Consider the following 21,473-nt stretch of genomic DNA (forward strand, 5'->3'; position numbering starts at 1 on the left):
AGATCAGAAAGAAGTTTCACCGAATGATTCTGTGTAGTTTATATTTGGAGACATTCCTTTTTCCACTATTACCCTCTTAGCGCTCCGAATCTCCACTTGCATTTTCTACAGAAAGAGTGTTTCAGAACGGCTCAATCAAAACTAGGGTTCAACTCTTTTAGTTGAACAAACAGAACAGAAAGAAGTTTCACACAATTCTTCTGTGTAGTTTTTATTTGTAGACATTCTTTTTCCCAATATAGGCCTCTTAGCGCTCAGAATGTCCAATTGCAGTTTCTACAGAAAGAGTGTTTCAGAACGGCTCAATCAAAAGTAAGGTTCAACTCTGTTAGTTGAATGCACAGAACAGAAAGAAGTTTCATACAATGCTTCTGTGTAGTTTATATTTGAACATATTCTTTTTTCCACTATTACCCAGTTAGCGCTACGAATGTCCAGTTGCATTTTCTACAGACAGAGTGTTTCAAAACTGCTCAATCAAAAGTATGGTTTAACTCTGTTAGCTGAATGCTCAGATCAGAAAGAAGTTTCACAGAATGCTTCTGTGTAGTTTATATTTGAATATATTCCTTTTTCCACTACTACTCTCTTAGCGCTCCAAATGTCCAGTTGCATTTTCTACAGAAAGAGTGTTCAGATCTGCTCAATCAAAAGTATGGTTTAACTCTGTTAGCTGAATGCACAGATCAGAAAGAAGTTTCACCGAATGATTCTGTGTAGTTTATATTTGAAGACATTCCTTTTTCCACTATTAACCTCTTAGCGCTCCGAATCTCCACTTGCATTTTCTACAAAAAGAGTGTTTCATAACTGCTCAATCAAAAATATGTTTTATCTCTGTTAACTGAATTTACAGATCAGAAATAAGTTTCACAGAATGCATCTGTGTAGTTTTTATTTGAAGATATTCTTTTTCCCAATGTAGGCCTCTTAGCGCTTAGCATGTCCAATTGCAGTTTCCACAGAAAGAGTGTTTCAGAACGGCTCAATCAAAAGTAAGGTTCAACTCTGTTAGTTGAATGCACAGAACAGAAAGAATTTTCACAGAATGCTACTGTGTAGTTTATATTTGAATATATTCCTTTTTCCACTATTACCCTCTTAGCGCTCCGAATGTCCACTTGCATTTTCTACAGAAAGAGTGTTCAGAACTGCGCAATCAAAAGTATGGTTTAACTCTGTTAGCTTAATGAACATATCAGAAATAAGTTTCACACAATGCTTCTGTGTAGTTTTTATTTGAAGATATTATTTTTCCCAATAGTGGCCTCTTAGCGCTCAGAATGTCCAATTGCAGTTTCTACAGAAAGAGTGTTTCAGAAAGGCTCCATCAAAAGTAAGGTTCAACTCTGTTAGTTGAATGCACAGAACAGAAAGAAGTTTCATACAATGCTTCTGTGTAGTTTATATTTGAACATATTCTTTTTTCCACTATTTCCCACTTAGCGCTACGAATATCCAGTTGCATTTTCTACAGACAGAGTGTTTCAAAACTGCTCAATCAAAAGTATGGTTTAACTCTGTTAGCTGAATGCTCAGATCAGAAAGAAGTTTCACAGAATGCTTCTGTTTAGTTTATATTTGAATATATTCCTTCTTCCACTAATACTCTCTTAGCGCTCCAAATGTCCAGTTGCATTTTCTACAGAAAGAGTGTTCAGATCTGCTCAATCAAAAGTATGGTTTAACTCTGTTAGCTGAATGCACAGATCAGAAAGAAGTTTCACAGAATGATACCCTGTAGTTTATATTTGGAGACATTCCTTTTTCCACTATTACCCTCTTAGCGCTCCGAATGTCCACTTGCATTCTCTACAGAAAGAGTGTTCAGAACTGCGCAATCAAAAGTATGGTTTAACTCTGTTAGCTTAATGAACATATCAGAAATAAGTTTCACACAATGCTTCTGTGTAGTTTTTATTTGAAGATATTATTTTTCCCAATATAGGCCTCTTAGCGCTCAGAATGTCCAATTGCAGTTTCTACAGAAAGAGTGTTTCAGAACGGCTGAATCAAAAGTAAGGTTCAACTCTGTTAGTTGAATGCACAGAACAGAAAGTAGTTTCATACAATGCTTCTGTGTAGTTTATATTTGAACATATTCTTTTCTCCACTATTACCCACTTAGCGCTACGAATGTCCAGTTGCATTTTCTACAGACAGAGTGTTTCAAAACTGCTCAATCAAAAGTATGGTTTAACTCTGTTAGCTGAATGCTCAGATCAGAAAGCAGTTTCACAGAATGCTTCTGTGTAGTTTATATTTGAATATATTCCTTTTTCCACTACTACGCTCTTAGCGCTACAAATGTCCAGTTGCATTTTCAACAGAAAGAGTGTTCAGATCTGCTCAATCAAAAGTATGGTTTAACTCTGTTAGCTGAATGCACAGATCAGAAAGAAGTTTCACCGAATGATTCTGTGTAGTTTATATTTGAAGACATTCCTTTTTCCACTATTACCCACTTAGCGCTCCGAATCTCCTCTTGCATTTTCTACAAAAAGAGTGTTTCATAACTGCTCAATCAAAAATATGTTTTATCTCTGTTAACTGAATTTACAGATCAGAAATGAGTTTCACAGAATGCATCTGTGTAGTTTTTTTTTGAAGATATTCTTTTTCCCAATGTAGGCCTCTTAGCGCTTAGCATGTCCAATTGCAGTTTCTACAGAAAGAGTGTTTCAGAACGGCTCAATCAAAAGTAAGGTTCAACTCTGTTAGTTGAATGCACAGAACAGAAGGAATTTTCACAGAATGCTACTGTGTAGTTTATATTTGAATATATTCCTTTTTCCACTGTTACCCTCTTAGGGCTCCGAATGTCCACTTGCATTTTCTACAGAAAGAGTGTTCAGAACTGCGCAATCAAAAGTATGGGTTAACTCTGTTAGCTTAATGAAAATATCAGAAATAAGTTTCACACAATGCTTCTGTGTAGTTTTTATTTGAAGATATTATTTTTCCCAGTATAGGCCTCTTAGCGCTCAGAATGTCCAATTGCAGTTTCTACAGAAAGAGTGTTTCAGAAAGGCTCAATCAAAAGTAAGGTTCAACTCTGTTAGTTGAATGCACAGAAGAGAAAGAAGTTTCATACAATGCTTCTGTGTAGTTTATATTTGAACATATTCTTTTTTCCACTATTACCCACTTAGCGCTACGAATGTCCAGTTGCATTTTCTACAGACCGAGTGTTTCAAAACTGCTCAATCATAAGTATGGTTTAACTCTGTTAGCTGAATGCTCAGATCAGAAAGAAGTTTCACAGAATGCTTCTGTGTAGTTTATATTTGAATATATTCCTTTTTCCACTACTACTCTCGTAGCGCTCCAAATGTCCAGTTGCATTTTCTACAGAAAGAGAGTTCAGATCTGCTCAATCAAAAGTATGGTTTAACTCTGTTAGCTGAATGCACAGATCAGAAAGAAGTTTCACCGAATGATTCTGTGTAGTTTATATTTGAAGACATTCCTTTTTCCACTATTACCCTCTTAGCGCTCGGAATCTCCACTTGCATTTTCTACAAAAAGAGTGTTTCATAACTGCTCAATCAAAAATATGTTTTATCTCTGTTAACTGAATTTACAGATCAGAAATAAGTTTCACAGAATGCATCTGTGTAGTTTTTATTTGAAGATATTCTTTTTCCCAATGTAGGCCTCTTAGCGCTTAGCATGTCCAATTGCAGTTTCTACAGAAAGAGTGTTTCAGAACGGCTCAATCAAAAGTAAGGTTCAACTCTGTTAGTTGAATGCACAGAACAGAAAGAATTTTCACAGAATGCTACTGTGTAGTTTATATTTGAATATATTCGTTTTTCCACTATTACCCTCTTAGCGCTCCGAATGTCCACTTGCATTTTCTACAGAAAGAGTGTTCAGAACTGCGCAATCAAAAGTATGGTTTAACTCTGTTAGCATAATGGACATATCAGAAATAAGTTTCACACAATGCTTCTGTGTAGTTTTTATTTGAAGATATTATTTTTCCCAATATAGGCCTCTTAGCGCTCAGAATGTCCAATTGCACTTTCTACAGAAAGAGTGTTTCAGAAAGGCTCAATCAAAAGTAAGGTTCAACTCTGTTAGTTGAATGCACAGAACAGAAAGAAGTTTCATACAATGCTTCTGTGTAGTTTATATTTGAATATATTCCTTTTTCCACTACTACGCTCTTAGCGCTCCAAATGTCCAGTTGCATTTTCAACAGAAAGAGTGTTCAGATCTGCTCAATCAAAAGTATGGTTTAACTCTGTTAGCTGAATGCACAGATCAGAAAGAAGTTTCACCGAATGATTCTGTGTAGTTTATATTTGAAGACATTCCTTTTTCCACTATTACCCTCTTAGCGCTCCGAATCTCCGCTTGCATTTTCTACAAAAAGAGTGTTTCATAACTGCTCAATCAAAAATATGTTTTATCTCTGTTAACTGAATTTACATATCAGAAATAAGTTTCACAGAATGCATCTGTGTAGTTTTTATTTGAAGATATTCTTTTTCCCAATATAGGCCTCTTAGCGCTCAGAATGTCCAATTGCACTTTCTACAGAAAGAGTGTTTCAGAAAGGCTCAATCAAAAGTAAGGTTCAACTCTGTTAGTTGAATGCACAGAACAGAAAGAAGTTTCATACAATGCTTCTGTGTAGTTTATATTTGAACATATTCTTTTTTCCACTATTACCCACTTAGCGCTACGAATCTCCAGTTGCATTTTCTACAGACAGAGTGTTTCAAAACTGCTCAATCAAAAGTATGGTTTAACTCTGTTAGCTGAATGCTCAGATCAGAAAGAAGTTTCACAGAATGCTTCTGTGTAGTTTATATTTGAATATTTTCCTTTTTCCACTACTACTCTCTTAGCGATCCAAATGTCCAGTTGCATTTTCTACAGAAAGAGTGTTCAGATCTGCTCAATCAAAAGTATGGTTTAACTCTGTTAGCTTAATGCTCAGATCAGAAAGAAGTTTCACAGAATGATTCTGTGTAGTTTATATTTGGAGACATTCCTTTTTCCACTATTACCCTCTTAGCGCTCCGAATCTCTACTTGCATTTTCTACAGAAAGAGTGTTTCAGAGCGGCTCAATCAAAACTAAGGTTCAACTCTTTTAGTTGAACAAACAGATCAGAAATAAGTTTCACAGAATGCATCTGTGTAGTTTTTATTTGAAGATTTTTTTTCCCAATGTAGGCCTCTTAGCGCTTAGCATGTCCAATTGCAGTTTCTACAGAAAGAGTGTTTCAGAACGGCTCAATCAAAAGTAAGGTTCAACTCTGTTAGTTGAATGCACAGAACAGAAAGAATTTTCACAGAATGCTACTGTGTAGTTTATATTTGAATATATTCCTTTTTCCACTATTACCCTCTTAGCGCTCCGAATGTCCACTTGCATTTTCTACAGAAAGAGTGTTCAGAACTGCGCAATCAAAAGTATGGTTTAACTCTGTTAGCTTAATGAACATATCAGAAATAAGTTTCACACAATGCTTCTGTGTAGTTTTTATTTGAAGATATTATTTTTCCCAATAGAGGCCTCTTAGCGCTCAGAATGTCCAATTGCAGTTTCTACAGAAAGAGTGTTTCAGAAAGGCTCAATCAAAAGTAAGGTTCAACTCTGTTAGTTGAATGCACAGAACAGAAAGAAGTTTCATACAATGCTTCTGTGTAGTTTATATTTGAACATATTCTTTTTCCACTATTACCCACTTAGCGCTACGAATGTCCAGTTGCATTTTCTACAGACAGAGTGTTTCAAAACTGCTCAATCAAAAGTATGGTTTAACTCTGTTAGCTGAATGCTCAGATCAGAAAGAAGTTTCACAGAATGCTTCTGTGTAGTTTATATTTGAATATATTCCTTTTTCCACTACTATGCTCTTAGCGCTCCAAATGTCCAGTTGCATTTTCAACAGAAAGAGTGTTCAGATCTGCTCAATCAAAAGTATGATTTAACTCTGTTAGCTGAATGCACAGATCAGAAAGAAGTTTCACCGAATGATTCTGTGTAGTTTATATTTGAAGACATTCCTTTTTCCACTATTACCCTCTTAGCGCTCCGAATCTCCACTTGCATTTTCTACAAAAAGAGTGTTTCATAACTGCTCAATCAAAAATATGTTTTATCTCTGTTAACTGAATTTACAGATCAGAAATAAGTTTCACAGAATGCATCTGTGCAGTTTTTATTTGAAGATATTCTTTTTCCCAATTTAGGCCTCTTAGCGCTTAGCATGTCCAATTGCAGTTTCTACAGAAAGAGTGTTTCAGAACGGCTCAATCAAAAGTAAGGTTCAACTCTGTTAGTTGAATGCACAGAACAGAAAGAATTTTCACCGAATGCTACTGTGTAGTTTATATTTGAAGACATTCCTTTTTCCACTATTACCCTCTTAGCGCTCCGAATCTCCGCTTGCATTTTCTACAAAAAGAGTGTTTCATAACTGCTCAATCAAAAATATGTTTTATCTCTGTTAACTGAATATACATATCAGAAATAAGTTTCACAGAATGCATCTGTGTAGTTTTTATTTGAAGATATTCTTTTTCCCAATATAGGCCTCTTAGCGCTCAGAATGTCCAATTGCACTTTCTACAGAAAGAGTGTTTCAGAAAGGCTCAATCAAAAGTAAGGTTCAACTCTGTTAGTTGAATGCACAGAACAGAAAGAAGTTTCATACAATGCTTCTGTGTAGTTTATATTTGAACATATTCTTTTTTCCACTATTACCCACTTAGCGCTACCAATCTCAAGTTGCATTTTCTACAGACAGAGTGTTTCAAAACTGCTCAATCAAAAGTATGGTTTAATTCTGTTAGCTGAATGCTCAGATCAGAAAGAAGTTTCACAGAATGCTTCTGTGTAGTTTATATTTGAATATTTTCCTTTTTCCACTACTACTCTCTTAGCGATCCAAATGTCCAGTTGCATTTTCTACAGAAAGAGTGTTCAGATCTGCTCAATCAAAAGTATGGTTTAACTCTGTTAGCTTAATGCTCAGATCAGAAAGAAGTTTCACAGAATGATTCTGTGTAGTTTATATTTGGAGACATTCCTTTTTCCACTATTACCCTCTTAGCGCTCCGAATCTCCACTTGCATTTTCTACAGAAAGAGTGTTTCAGAGCGGCTCAATCAAAACTAAGGTTCAACTCTTTTAGTTGAACAAACAGAACCGAAAGAAGTTTCACACAATTCTTCTGTGTAGTTTTTATTTGTAGACATTCTTTTTCCCAATATAGGCCTCTTAGCACTCAGAATGTCCAATTGCAGTTTCTACAGAAAGAGTGTTTCAGAACGGCTCAATGAAAAGTAAGGTTCAACTCTGTTAGTTGAATGCACAGAACAGAAAGAATTTTCACAGAATGCTACTGTGTAGTTTATATTTGAATATATTCCTTTTTCCACTATTACCCTCTTAGCGCTCCGAATGTCCACTTGCATTTTCTACAGAAAGAGTGTTCAGAACTGCGCAATCAAAAGTATGGTTTAACTCTGTTAGCTTAATGAACATATCAGAAATAAGTTTCACACAATGCTTCTGTGTAGTTTTTATTTGAAGATATTATTTTTCCCAATAGAGGCCTCTTAGCGCTCAGAATGTCAAATTGCAGTTTCTACAGAAAGAGTGTTTCAGAAAGGCTCAATCAAAAGTAAGGTTCAACTCTGTTAGTTGAATGCACAGAACAGAAAGAAGTTTCATACAATGCTTCTGTGTAGTTTATATTTGAACATATTCTTTTTCCACTATTACCCACTTAGCGCTACGAATGTCCAGTTGCATTTTCTACAGACAGAGTGTTTCAAAACTGCTCAATCAAAAGTATGGTTTAACTCTGTTAGCTGAATGCTCAGATCAGAAAGAAGTTTCACAGAATGCTTCTGTGTAGTTTATATTTGAATATATTCCTTTTTCCACTACTACGCTCTTAGCGCTCCAAATGTCCAGTTGCATTTTCAACAGAAAGAGTGTTCAGATCTGCTCAATCAAAAGTATGGTTTAACTCTGTTAGCTGAATGCACAGATCAGAAAGAAGTTTCACCGAATGATTCTGTGTAGTTTATATTTGAAGACATTCCTTTTTCCACTATTACCCTCTTAGCGCTCCGAATCTCCACTTGCATTTTCTACAAAAAGAGTGTTTCATAACTGCTCAATCAAAAATATGTTTTATCTCTGTTAACTGAATTTACAGATCAGAAAAAAGTTTCACAGAATGCATCTGTGCAGTTTTTATTTGAAGATATTCTTTTTCCCAATTTAGGCCTCTTAGCGCTTAGCATGTCCAATTGCAGTTTCTACAGAAAGAGTGTTTCAGAACGGCTCAATCAAAAGTAAGGTTCAACTCTGTTAGTTGAATGCACAGAACAGAAAGAAGTTTCATACAATGCTTCTGTGTAGTTTATATTTGAACATATTCTTTTTTCCACTATTACCCACTTAGCGCTACGAATGTCCAGTTGCATTTTCTACAGACAGAGTGTTTCAAAACTGCTCAATCAAAAGTATGGTTTAACACTGTTAGCTGAATGCACAGATCAGAAAGAAGTTTCACAGAATGATTCTGTGTAGTTTATATTTGGAGACATTCCTTTTTCCACTATTACCCTCTTAGCGCTCCGAAACTCCACTTGCATTTTCTACAGAAAGAGTGTTTCAGAACGGCTCAATCAAAACTAAGGTTCAACTATTTTAGTTGAACCAACAGAACAGAAAGAAGTTTCACACAATTCTTCTGTGTAGTTTTTATTTGTAGACATTCTTTTTCCCAATATAGGCCTCTTAGCGCTCAGAATGTCCAATTGCAATTTCTACAGAAAGAGTGTTTCAGAACGACTCAATCAAAAGTAAGGTTCAACTCTGTTAGTTGAATGCACAGAACAGAAAGAAGTTTCATACAATGCTTCTGTGTAGTTTATATTTGAACATATTCTTTTTTCCACTATTACCCACTTAGCGCTACGAATGTCCAGTTGCATTTTCTACAGACAGAGTGTTTCAAAACTGCTCAATCAAAAGTATGGTTTAACTCTGTTAGCTGAATGCTCAGATCAGAAAAAAGTTTCACAGAATGCTTCTGTGTAGTTTATATTGAATATATTCCTTTTTCCACTACTACGCTCTTAGCGCTCCAAATGTCCAGTTGCATTTTCTACAGAAAGAGTGTTGAGATCTGCTCAATCAAAAGTATGGTTTAACTCTGTTAGCTGAATGCACAGATCAGAAAGAAGTTTCACCGAATGATTCTGTGTAGTTTATATTTGAAGACATTCCTTTTTCCACTATTACCCTCTTAGCGCTCCGAATCTCCACTTGCATTTTCTACAAAAAGAGTGTTTCATAACTGCTCAATCAAAAATATGTTTTATCTCTGTTAACTGAATTTACAGATCAGAAATAAGTTTCACAGAATGCATCTGTGTAGTTTTTATTTGAAGATATTCTTTTTCCCAATGTAGGCCTCTTAGCGCTTAGCATGTCCAATTGCAGTTTCTACAGAAAGAGTGTTTCAGAACGGCTCAATCAAAAGTAAGGTTCAACTCTGTTAGTTGAATGCACAGAACAGAAAGAATTTTCACAGAATGCTACTGTGTAGTTTATATTTGAATATATTCCTTTTTCCACTATTACCCTCTTAGCGATCCGAATGTACACTTGCATTTTCTACAGAAAGAGTGTTCAGAACTGCGCAATCAAAAGTATGGTTTAACTCTGTTAGCTTAATGAACATATCAGAAATAAGTTTCACACAATGCTTCTGTGTAGTTTTTATTTGAAGATATTATTTTTCCCAATAGAGGCCTCTTAGCGCTCAGAATGTCCAATTGCAGTTTCTACAGAAAGAGTGTTTCAGAAAGGCTCCATCAAAAGTAAGGTTCAACTCTGTTAGTTGAATGCACAGAACAGAAAGAAGTTTCATACAATGCTTCTGTGTAGTTTATATTTGAACATATTCTTTTTTCCAATATTACCCACTTAGCGCTACGAATGTCCAGTTGCATTTTCTACAGACAGAGTGTTTCAAAACTGCTCAATCAAAAGTATGGTTTAACTCTGTTAGCTGAATGCTCAGATCAGAAAGAAGTTTCACAGAATGCTTCTGTGTAGTTTATATTTGAATATATTCCTTTTTCCACTACTACTCTCTTAGCGCTCCAAATGTCCAGTTGCATTTTGTACAGAAAGAGAGTTCAGATCTGCTCAATCAAAAGTATGGTTTAACTCTGTTAGCTGAATGCACAGATCAGAAAGATGTTTCACAGAATGATTCTGTGTAGTTTATATTTGGAGACATTCCTTTTTCCACTATTACCCTCTTAGCGCTCCGAAACTCCACTTGCATTTTCTACAGAAAGAGTGTTTCAGAACGGCTCAATCAAAACTAAGGTTCAACTCTTTTAGTTGAACAAACAGAACAGAAAGAAGTTTCACACAATTCTTCTGTGTAGTTTTTATTTGTAGACATTCTTTTTCCCAATATAGGCCTCTTAGCGCTCAGAATGTCCAATTGCAATTTCTACAGAAAGAGTGTTTCAGAACGACTCAATCAAAAGTAAGGTTCAACTCTGTTAGTTGAATGCACAGAACAGAAAGAAGTTTCATACAATGCTTCTGTGTAGTTTATATTTGAACATATTCTTTTTTCCACTATTACCCACTTAGCGCTACGAATGTCCAGTTGCATTTTCTACAGACAGAGTGTTTCAAAACTGCTCAATCAAAAGTATGGTTTAACTCTGTTAGCTGAATGCTCAGATCAGAAAAAAGTTTCACAGAATGCTTCTGTGTAGTTTATATTTGAATATATTACTTTTTCCACTACTACGCGCTTAGCGCTCCAAATGTCCAGTTGCATTTTCTACAGAAAGAGTGTTCAGATCTGCTCAGTCAAAAGTATGGTTTAACTCTGTTAGCTGAATGCACAGATCAGAAAGAAGTTTCACCGAATTATTCTGTGTAGTTTATATTTGAAGACATTCCTTTTTCCACTATTACCCTCTTAGCGCTCCGAATCTCCACTTGCATTTTCTACAAAAAGAGTGTTTCATAACTGCTCAATCAAAAATATGTTTTATCTCTGTTAACTGAATTTACAGATCAGAAATATGTTTCACAGAATGCATCTGTGTAGTTTTTATTTGAAGATATTCTTTTTCCCATTGTAGGCCTCTTTGCGCTTAGCATGTCCAATTGCAGTTTCTACAGAAAGAGTGTTTCAGAACGGCTCAATCAAAAGTAAGGTTCAACTCTGTTAGTTGAATGCACAGAACAGAAAGAATTTTCACAGAATGCTACTGTGTAGTTTATATTTGAATATATTCCTTTTTCCACTATTACCCTCTTAGCGCTCCGAATGTCCACTTGCATTTTCTACAGAACGAGTGTTCAGAACTGCGCAATCAAAAGTATGGTTTAACTCTGTTAGCTTAATGAACATATCAGAAATAAGTTTCACACAATGCTTCTGTGTAGTTTTTATTTGAAGATATTATTTTTCCCAATATAGGCCTCTTAGCGCTCAGAATGTCCAATTGCACTTTCTACAGAAAGAGTGTTTCAGAAAGGCTCAATCAAATGTAAGGTTCAACTCTGTTAGTTGAATGCACAGAACAGAAAGAAGTTTCATACAATGCTTCTGTGTAGTTTATATTTGAACATATTCTTTTTTCCACTATTACCCACTTAGCGCTACGAATGTCCAGTTGCATTTTCTACAGACAGAGTGTTTCAAAACTGCTCAATCAAAAGTATGGTTTAACTCTGTTAGCTGAATGCTCAGATCAGAAAGAATTTTCACAGAATGCTTCTGTGTAGTTTATATTTGAATATATTACTTTTTCCACTACTACTCTCTTAGCGCTCCAAATGTCCAGTTGCATTTTCTACAGAAAGAGAGTTCAGATCTGCTCAATCAAAAGTATGGTTTAACTCTGTTAGCTGAATGCACAGATCAGAAAGAAGTTTCACAGAATGATTCTGTGTAGTTTATATTTGGAGACATTCCTTTTTCCACTATTACCCTCTTAGCGCTCCGAATCTCCACTTGCATTTTCTACAGAAAGAGTGTTTCAGAACGGCTCAATCAAAACTAAGGTTCAACTCTTTTAGTTGAACAAACAGAACAGAAAGAAGTTTCACACAATTCTTCTGTGTAGTTTTTATTTGTAGACATTCTTTTTCCCAATATAGGCCTCTTAGCGCTCAGAATGTCCAATTGCAGTTTCTACAGAAAGAGTGTTTCAGAACGGCTCAATCAAAAGTAAGGTTCAACTCTGTTAGTTGAATGCACAGAACAGAAAGTAGTTTCATACAATGCTTCTGTGTAGTTTATATTTGAACATATTCTTTTTTCCACTATTACCCACTTAGCGCTACGAATGTACAGTTGCATTTTCTACAGTCAGAGTGTTTCAAAACTGCTCAATCAAAAGTATGGTTTAACTCTGTTAGCTGAATGCTCAGATCAGAAAAAAGTTTCACAGAATGCTTCTGTGTAGTTTATATTGAATATATTCCTTTTTCCACTACTACGCTCTTAGCGCTCCAAATGTCCAGTTGCATTTTCTACAGAAAGAGTGTTGAGATCTGCTCAATCAAAAGTATGGTTTAACTCTGTTAGCTTAATGAACATATCAGAAATAAGTTTCACACAATGCTTCTGTGTAGTTTTTATTTGAAGATATAATTTTTCCCAATATAGGCCTCTTAGCGCTCAGAATGTCCAATTGCAGTTTCTACAGAAAGAGTGTTTCAGAAAGGCTCCATCAAAAGTAAGGTTCAACTCTGTTAGTTGAATGCACAGAACAGAAAGAAGTTTCATACAATGCTTCTGTGTAGTTTATATTTGAACATATTCTTTTTTCCACTATTACCCACTTAGCGCTACGAATGTCCAGTTGCATTTTCTACAGACAGAGTGTTTCAAAACTGCTCAATCAAAAGTATGGTTTAACTCTGTTACCTGAATGCTCAGATCAGAAAGAAGTTTCACAGAATGCTTCTGTGTAGTTTATATTTGAATATATTACTTTTTCCACTACTACTCTCTTAGCGCTCCAAATGTCCAGTTGCATTTTCTACAGAAAGAGTGTTCAGATCTGCTCAATCAAAAGTATGGTTTAACTCTGTTAGCTGAATGGACAGATCAGAAAGAAGTTTCACGGAATGATTCTCTGTAGTTTATATTTGGAGACATTCCTTTTTCCACTATTACCCTCTTAGCGCTCCGAATCTCCACTTGCATTTTCTACAGAAAGAGTGTTTCAGAACGGCTCAATCAAAACTAAGGTTCAACTCTTTTAGTTGAACAAACAGAACAGAAAGAAGTTTCACACAATTCTTCTGTGTAGTTTTTATTTGTAGACATTCTTTTTCCCAATATAGGCCTCTTAGCGCTCAGAATGTCCAATTGCAGTTTCTACAGAAAGAGTGTTTCAGAACGGCTCAATCAAAAGTAAGGTTCAACTCTGTTAGTTGAATGCACAGAACAGAAAGTAGTTTCATACAATGCTTCTGTGTAGTTTATATTTGAACATATTCTTTTTTCCACTATTACCCACTTAGCGCTACGAATGTCCAGATGCATTTTCTACAGACAGAGTGTTTCAAAACTGCTCAATCAAAAGTATGGTTTAACTCTGTTACCTGAATGCTCAGATCAGAAAGAAGTTTCACAGAATGCTTCTGTGTAGTTTATATTTGAATATATTCCTTTTTCCACTACTACGCTCTTAGCGCTCCAAATGTCCAGTTGCATTTTCTACAGAAAGAGTGTTCAGATCTGCTCAATCAAAAGTATGGTTTAACTCTGTTAGCTGAATGCACAGATCAGAAAGAAGTTTCACCGAATGATTCTGTGTAGTTTATATTTGAAGATATTCCTTTTTCCACTATTACCCTCTTAGCGCTCCGAATCTCCACTTGCATTTTCTACAAAAAGAGTGTTTCATAACTGCTCAATCAAAAATATGTTTTATCTCTGTTAACTGAATTTACAGATCAGAAATAAGTTTCACAGAATGCATCTGTGTAGTTTTTATTTGAAGATATTCTTTTTCCCAATGTAGGCCTCTTAGCGCTTAGCATGTCCAATTGCAGTTTCTACAGAAAGCGTGTTTCAGAACAGCTCAATCAAAAGTAAGGTTCAACTCTGTTAGTTGAATGCACAGAACAGAAAGAATTTTCACAGAATGCTACTGTGTAGTTTATATTTGAATATATTCCTTTTTCCACTATTACCCTCTTAGCGCTCCGAATGTCCACTTGCATTTTCTACAGAAAGAGTGTTCAGAACTGCGCAATCAAATGTATGTTTTAACTCTGTTAGCTTAATGAACATATCAGAAATAAGTTTCACACAATGCTTCTGTGTAGTTTTTATTTGAAGATATTATTTTTCCCATTACAGGCCTCTTAGCGCTCAGAATGTCCAATTGCAGTTTCTACAGAAAGAGTGTTTCAGAAAGGCTCAATCAAAAGTAAGGTTCAACTCTGTTAGTTGAATGCACAGAACAGAAAGAAGTTTCATACAATGCTTCTGTGTAGTTTATATTTGAACATACTCTTTTTTCCACTATTACCCACTTAGCGCTACGAATGTCCAGTTGCATTTTCTACAGACAGAGTGTTTCAAAACTGCTCAATCAAAAGTATGGTTAAACTCTGTTAGCTGAATGCTCAGATCAGAAAGAAGTTTCACAGAATGCTTCTGTGTAGTTTATATTTGAATATATTCCTTTTTCCACTACTACTCTCTTAGCGCTCCAAATGTCCAGTTGCATTTTCTACAGAAAGAGTGTTCTGATCTGCTCAATCTAAAGTATGGTTTAACTCTGTTAGCTGAATGCACAGATCAGAAAGAAGTTTCACAGAATGATTCTGTGTAGTTTATATTTGGAGACATTCCTTTTTCCACTATTACCCTCTTAGCGCTCCGAATCTCCACTTGCATTTTCTACAGAAAGAGTGTTTCAGAACGGCTCAATCAAAACTAAGGTTCAAGTCTTTTAGTTGAACAAACAGAACAGAAAGAAGTTTCACAAAATTCTTCTGTGTAGTTTTTATTTGTAGACATTCTTTTTCCCAATATAGGCCTCTTAGCGCTCAGAATGTCCAATTGCAGTTTCTACAGAAAGAGTGTTTCAGAACGGCTCAATCAAAAGTAAGGTTCAACTCTGTTAGTTGAATGCACAGAACAGAAAGTAGTTTCATACAATGCTTCTGTGTAGTTTATATTTGAACATATTCTTTTTTCCACTATTACCCACTTAGCGCTACGAATGTCCAGTTGCATTTTCTACAGACAGAGTGTTTCAAAACTGCTCAATCAGAAGTATGGTTTAACTCTGTTACCTGAATGCTCAGATCAGAAAGAAGTTTCACAGAATGCTTCTGTGTAGTTTATATTTGAATATATTCCTTTTTCCACTACTACGCTCTTAGCGCTCCAAATGTCCAGTTGCATTTTCTACAGAAAGAGTGTTCAGATCTGCTCAATCAAAAGTATGGTTTAACTCTGTTAGCTGAATGCACAGATCAGAAAGAAGTTTCACCGAATGATTCTGTGTAGTTTATATTTGAAGATATTCCTTTTTCCACTATTAACCTCTTAGCGCTCCGAATCTCCACTTGCATTTTCTACAAAAAGAGTGTTTCATAACTGCTCAATCAAAAATATGTTTTATCTCTGTTAACTGAATTTACAGATCAGAAATAAGTTTCACAGAATGCATCTGTGTAGTTTTTATTTGAAGATATTCTTTTTCCCAATGTAGGCCTCTTAGCGCTTAGCATGTCCAATTGCAGTTTCTACAGAAAGAGTGTTTCAGAACAGCTCAATCAAAAGTAAGGTTCAACTCTGTTAGTTGAATGCACAGAACAGAAAGAATTTTCACAGAATGCTACTGTGTAGTTTATATTTGAATATATTCCTTTTTCCACTATTACCCTCTTAGCGCTCCGAATGTCCACTTGCATTTTCTACAGAAAGAGTGTTCAGAACTGCGCAATCAAATGTATGGTTTAACTCTGTTAGCTTAATGAACATATCAGAAATAAGTTTCACACAATGCTTCTGTGTAGTTTTTATTTTAAGATATTATTTTTCCCATTACAGGCCTCTTAGTGCTCAGAATGTCCAATTGCAGTTTCTACAGAAAGAGTGTTTCAGAAAGGCTCAATCAAAAGTAAGGTTCAACTCTGTTAGTTGAATGCACAGAACAGAAAGGAGTTTCATACAATGCTTCTGTGTAGTTTATATTTGAACATACTCTTTTTTCCACTATTACCCACTTAGCGCTACGAATGTCCAGTTGCATTTTCTACAGACAGAGTGTTTCCAAACTGCTCAATCAAAAGTATGGTTTAACTCTGTTAGCTGAATGCTCAGATCAGAAAGAAGTTTCACAGAATGCTTCTGTGTAGTTTATATTTGAATATATTCCTTTTTCCACTACTACTCTCTTAGCACTCCAAATGTCCAGTTGCATTTTCTACAGAAAGAGTGTTCAGATCTGCTCAATCAAAAGTATGGTTTAACTCTGTTAGCTGAATGCACAGATCAGAAAGAAGTTTCACGGAATGATTCTGTGTAGATTATTTGGAGACATTCCTCTTTCCACTATTACCCTCTTAGCGCTCCGAATCTCCACTTGCATTTTCTACAGAAAGGGTGTTTCAGAACGGCTCAATCAAAACTAAGGTTCAACTCTTTTAGTTGAACAAACAGAACAGAAAGAAGTTTCACACAATTCTTCTGTGTAGTTTTTATTTGTAGACATTCTTTTTCCCAATATAGGCCTCTTAGCGCTCAGAATGTCCAATTGCAGTTTCTACAGAAACAGTGTTTCAGAACGGCTCAATCAAAAGTAAGGTTCAACTCTGTTAGTTGAATGCGCAGAACAGAAAGAAGTTTCATACAATGCTTTTGTGTAGTTTATATTTGAACATATTCTTTTTTCCACTATTACCCACTTAGCGCTACGAATGTCCAGTTGCATTTTCTACAGACAGAGTGTTTCAAAACTGCTCAATCAAAAGTATGGTTTAACTCTGTTAGCTGAATGCTCAGATCAGAAAGAAGTTTCACAGAATGCTTCTGTGTAGTTTATATTTGAATATATTCCTTTTTCCACTACTACGCTCTTAGCGCTCCAAATGTCCAGTTGCATTTTCTACAGAAAGAGTGTTCAGATCTGCTCAATCAAAAGTATGGTTTAACTCTGTTAGCTGAATGCACAGATCAGAAAGAAGTTTCACCGAATGATTCTGTGTAGTTTATATTTGAAGACATTCCTTTTTCCACTATTACCCTCTTAGCGCTCCGAATCTCCACTTGCATTGTCTACAAAAAGAGTGTTTCATAACTGCTCAATCAAAAATATGTTTTATCTCTGTTAACTGAATTTACAGATCAGAAATAAGTTTCACAGAATGCATCTGTGTAGTTTTTATTTGAAGATATTCTTTTTCCCAATGTAGGCCTCTTAGCGCTTAGCATGTCCAATTGCAGTTTCTACAGAAAGAGTGTTTCAGAAAGGCTCAATCAAAAGTAAGGTTCAACTCTGTTAGTTGAATGCACAGAACAGAAAGAATTTTCACAGAATGCTACTGTGTAGTTTATATTTGAATATATTCCTTTTTCCACTATTACCCTCTTAGCGCTCCGAATGTCCACTTGCATTTTCTACAGAAAGAGTGTTCAGAACTGCGCAATCAAAAGTATGGTTTAACTCTGTTAGCTTAATGAACATATCAGAAAGAAGTTTCACACAATGCTTCTGTGTAGTTTTTATTTGAAGATATTATTTTTCCCAATATAGGCCTCTTAGCGCTCAGAATGTCCAATTGCAGTTTCTACAGAAAGAGTGTTTCAGAAAGGCTCAATCAAAAGTAAGGTTCAACTCTGTCAGTTGAATGCACAGAACAGAAAGAAGTTTCATACAATGCTTCTGTGTAGTTTATATTTGAACATATTCTTTTTTCCACTATTACCCACTTACCGCTACGAATGTCCAGTTGCATTTTCTACAGACAGAGTGTTTCAAAACTGCTCAATCAAAAGTATGGTTTAACTCTGTTAGCTGAATGCTCAGATCAGAAAGGAGTTTCACAGAATGCTTCTGTGTAGTTTATATTTGAATATATTCCTTTTTGCACTACTACTCTCTTAGCGCTCCAAATGTCCAGTTGCATTTTCTACAGAAAGAGTGTTCAGATCTGCTCAATCAAAAGTATGGTTTAACTCTGTTAGCTGAATGCACAGATCAGAAAGAAGTTTCACAGAATGATTCTGTGTAGTTTATATTTGGAGACATTCCTTTTTCCACTATTACCCTCTTAGCGCTCCGAATCTCCACTTGCATTTTCTACAGAAAGTGTGTTTCAGAACGGCTCAATCAAAACTAAGGTTCAACTCTTTTAGTTGAACAAACAGAACAGAAAGAAGTTTCACACAATTCTTCTGTGTAGTTTTTATTTGTAGACATTCTTTTTCCCAATATACGCCTCTTAGCGCTCAGAATGTCCAATTGCAGTTTCTACAGAAAGAGTGTTTCAGAACGGCTCAATCAAAAGTAAGGTTCAACTCTGTTAGTTGAATGCACAGAACAGAAAGAAGTTTCATACAATGCTTCTGTGTAGTTTATATTTGAACATATTCTTTTTTCCACTATTACCCACTTAGCGCTACGAATGTCCAGTTGCATTTTCTACAGACAGAGTGTTTCAAAACTGCTCAATCAAAAGTATGGTTTAACTCTGTTACCTGAATGCTCAGATCAGAAAGAAGTTTAACAGAATGCTTCTGTGTAGTTTATATTTGAATATATTCCTTTTTCCACTACTACGCTCTTAGCGCTCCAAATGTCCAGTTGCATTTTCAACAGAAAGAGTGTTCAGATCTGCTCAATCAAAAGTATGGTTTAACTCTGTTAGCTGAATGCACAGATCAGAAAGAAGTTTCACCGAATGATTCTGTGTAGTTTATATTTGAAGATATTCCTTTTTCCACTATTACCCTCTTAGCGCTCCGAATCTCCACTTGCATTTTCTACAAAAAGAGTGTTTCATAACTGCTCAATCAAAAATATGTTTTATCTCTGTTAACTGAATTTACAGATCAGAAATAAGTTTCACAGAATGCATCTGTGTAGTTTTTATTTGAAGATATTCTTTTTCCCAATGTAGGCCTCTTAGCGCTTAGCATGTCCAATTGCAGTTTCTACAGAAAGAGTGTTTCAGAAAGGCTCAATCAAAAGTAAGGTTCAACTCTGTTAGTTGAATGCACAGAACAGAAAGAATTTTCACAGAATGCTACTGTGTAGTTTATATTTGAATATATTCCTTTTTCCACTATTACCCTCTTAGCGCTCCGAATGTCCACTTGCATTTTCTACAGAAAGAGTGTTCAGAACTGCGCAATCAAAAGTATGGTTTAACTCTGTTAGCTTAATGAACATATCAGAAAGAAGTTTCACACAATGCTTCTGTGTAGTTTTTATTTGAAGATATTATTTTTCCCAATATAGGCCTCTTAGCGCTCAGAATGTCCAATTGCAGTTTCTACAGAAAGAGTGTTTCAGAAAGGCTCAATCAAAAGTAAGGTTCAACTCTGTCAGTTGAATGCACAGAACAGAAAGAAGTTTCATACAATGCTTCTGTGTAGTTTATATTTGAACATATTCTTTTTTCCACTATTACCCACTTACCGCTACGAATGTCCAGTTGCATTTTCTACAGACAGAGTGTTTCAAAACTGCTCAATCAAAAGTATGGTTTAACTCTGTTAGCTGAATGCTCAGATCAGAAAGAAGTTTCACAGAATGCTTCTGTGTAGTTTATATTTGAATATATTCCTTTTTGCACTACTACTCTCTTAGCGCTCCAAATGTCCAGTTGCATTTTCTACAGAAAGAGTGTTCAGATCTGCTCAATCAAAAGTATGGTTTAACTCTGTTAGCTGAATGCACAGATCAGAAAGAAGTTTCACAGAATGATTCTGTGTAGTTTATATTTGGAGACATTCCTTTTTCCACTATTACCCTCTTAGCGCTCCGAATCTCCACTTGCATTTTCTACAGAAAGTGTGTTTCAGAACGGCTCAATCAAAACTAAGGTTCAACTCTTTTAGTTGAACAAACAGAACAGAAAGAAGTTTCACACAATTCTTCTGTGTAGTTTTTATTTGTAGACATTCTTTTTCCCAATATACGCCTCTTAGCGCTCAGAATGTCCAATTGCAGTTTCTACAGAAAGAGTGTTTCAGAACGGCTCAATCAAAAGTAAGGTTCAACTCTGTTAGTTGAATGCACAGAACAGAAAGAAGTTTCATACAATGCTTCTGTGTAGTTTATATTTGAACATATTCTTTTTTCCACTATTACCCACTTAGCGCTACGAATGTCCAGTTGCATTTTCTACAGACAGAGTGTTTCAAAACTGCTCAATCAAAAGTATGGTTTAACTCTGTTACCTGAATGCTCAGATCAGAAAGAAGTTTAACAGAATGCTTCTGTGTAGTTTATATTTGAATATATTCCTTTTTCCACTACTACGCTCTTAGCGCTCCAAATGTCCAGTTGCATTTTCAACAGAAAGAGTGTTCAGATCTGCTCAATCAAAAGTATGGTTTAACTCTGTTAGCTGAATGCACAGATCAGAAAGAAGTTTCACCGAATGATTCTGTGTAGTTTATATTTGAAGATATTCCTTTTTCCACTATTACCCTCTTAGCGCTCCGAATCTCCACTTGCATTTTCTACAAAAAGAGTGTTTCATAACTGCTCAATCAAAAATATGTTTTATCTCTGTTAACTGAATTTACAGATCAGAAATAAGTTTCACAGAATGCATCTGTGTAGTTTTTATTTGAAGATATTCTTTTTCCCAATGTAGGCCTCTTAGCGCTTAGCATGTCCAATTGCAGTTTCTACAGAAAGAGTGTTTCAGAACAGCTCAATCAAAAGTAAGGTTCAACTCTGTTAGTTGAATGCACAGAACAGAAAGAATTTTCACAGAATGCTACTGTGTTGTTTATATTTGAATATATTCCTTTTTCCACTATTACCGTCTTAGCGCTCCGAATGTCCACTTGCATTTTCTACAGAAAGAGTGTTCAGAACTGTGCAATCAAAAGTATGGTTTAACTCTGTTAGCTTAATGAACATATCAGAAATAAGTTTCACACAATGCTTCTGTGTAGTTTTTATTTGAAGATATTATTTTTCCCATTACAGGCCTCTTAGCGCTCAGAATGTCCAATTGCAGTTTCTACAGAAAGAGTGTTTCAGAAAGGCTCAATCAAAAGTAAGGTTCAACTCTGTTAGTTGAATGCACAGAACAGAAAGAAGTTTCATACAATGATTCTGTGTAGTTTATATTTGAACATACTCTTTTTTCCACTATTACCCACTTAGCGCTACGAATGTCCAGTTGCATTTTCTACAGACAGAGTGTTTCAAAACTGCTCAATCAAAAGT

Source organism: Symphalangus syndactylus, chromosome 20 (assembly GCF_028878055.3).
Source record: "Symphalangus syndactylus isolate Jambi chromosome 20, NHGRI_mSymSyn1-v2.1_pri, whole genome shotgun sequence".
In the NCBI taxonomy this organism is placed as follows: Eukaryota; Metazoa; Chordata; class Mammalia; order Primates; family Hylobatidae; genus Symphalangus; species Symphalangus syndactylus.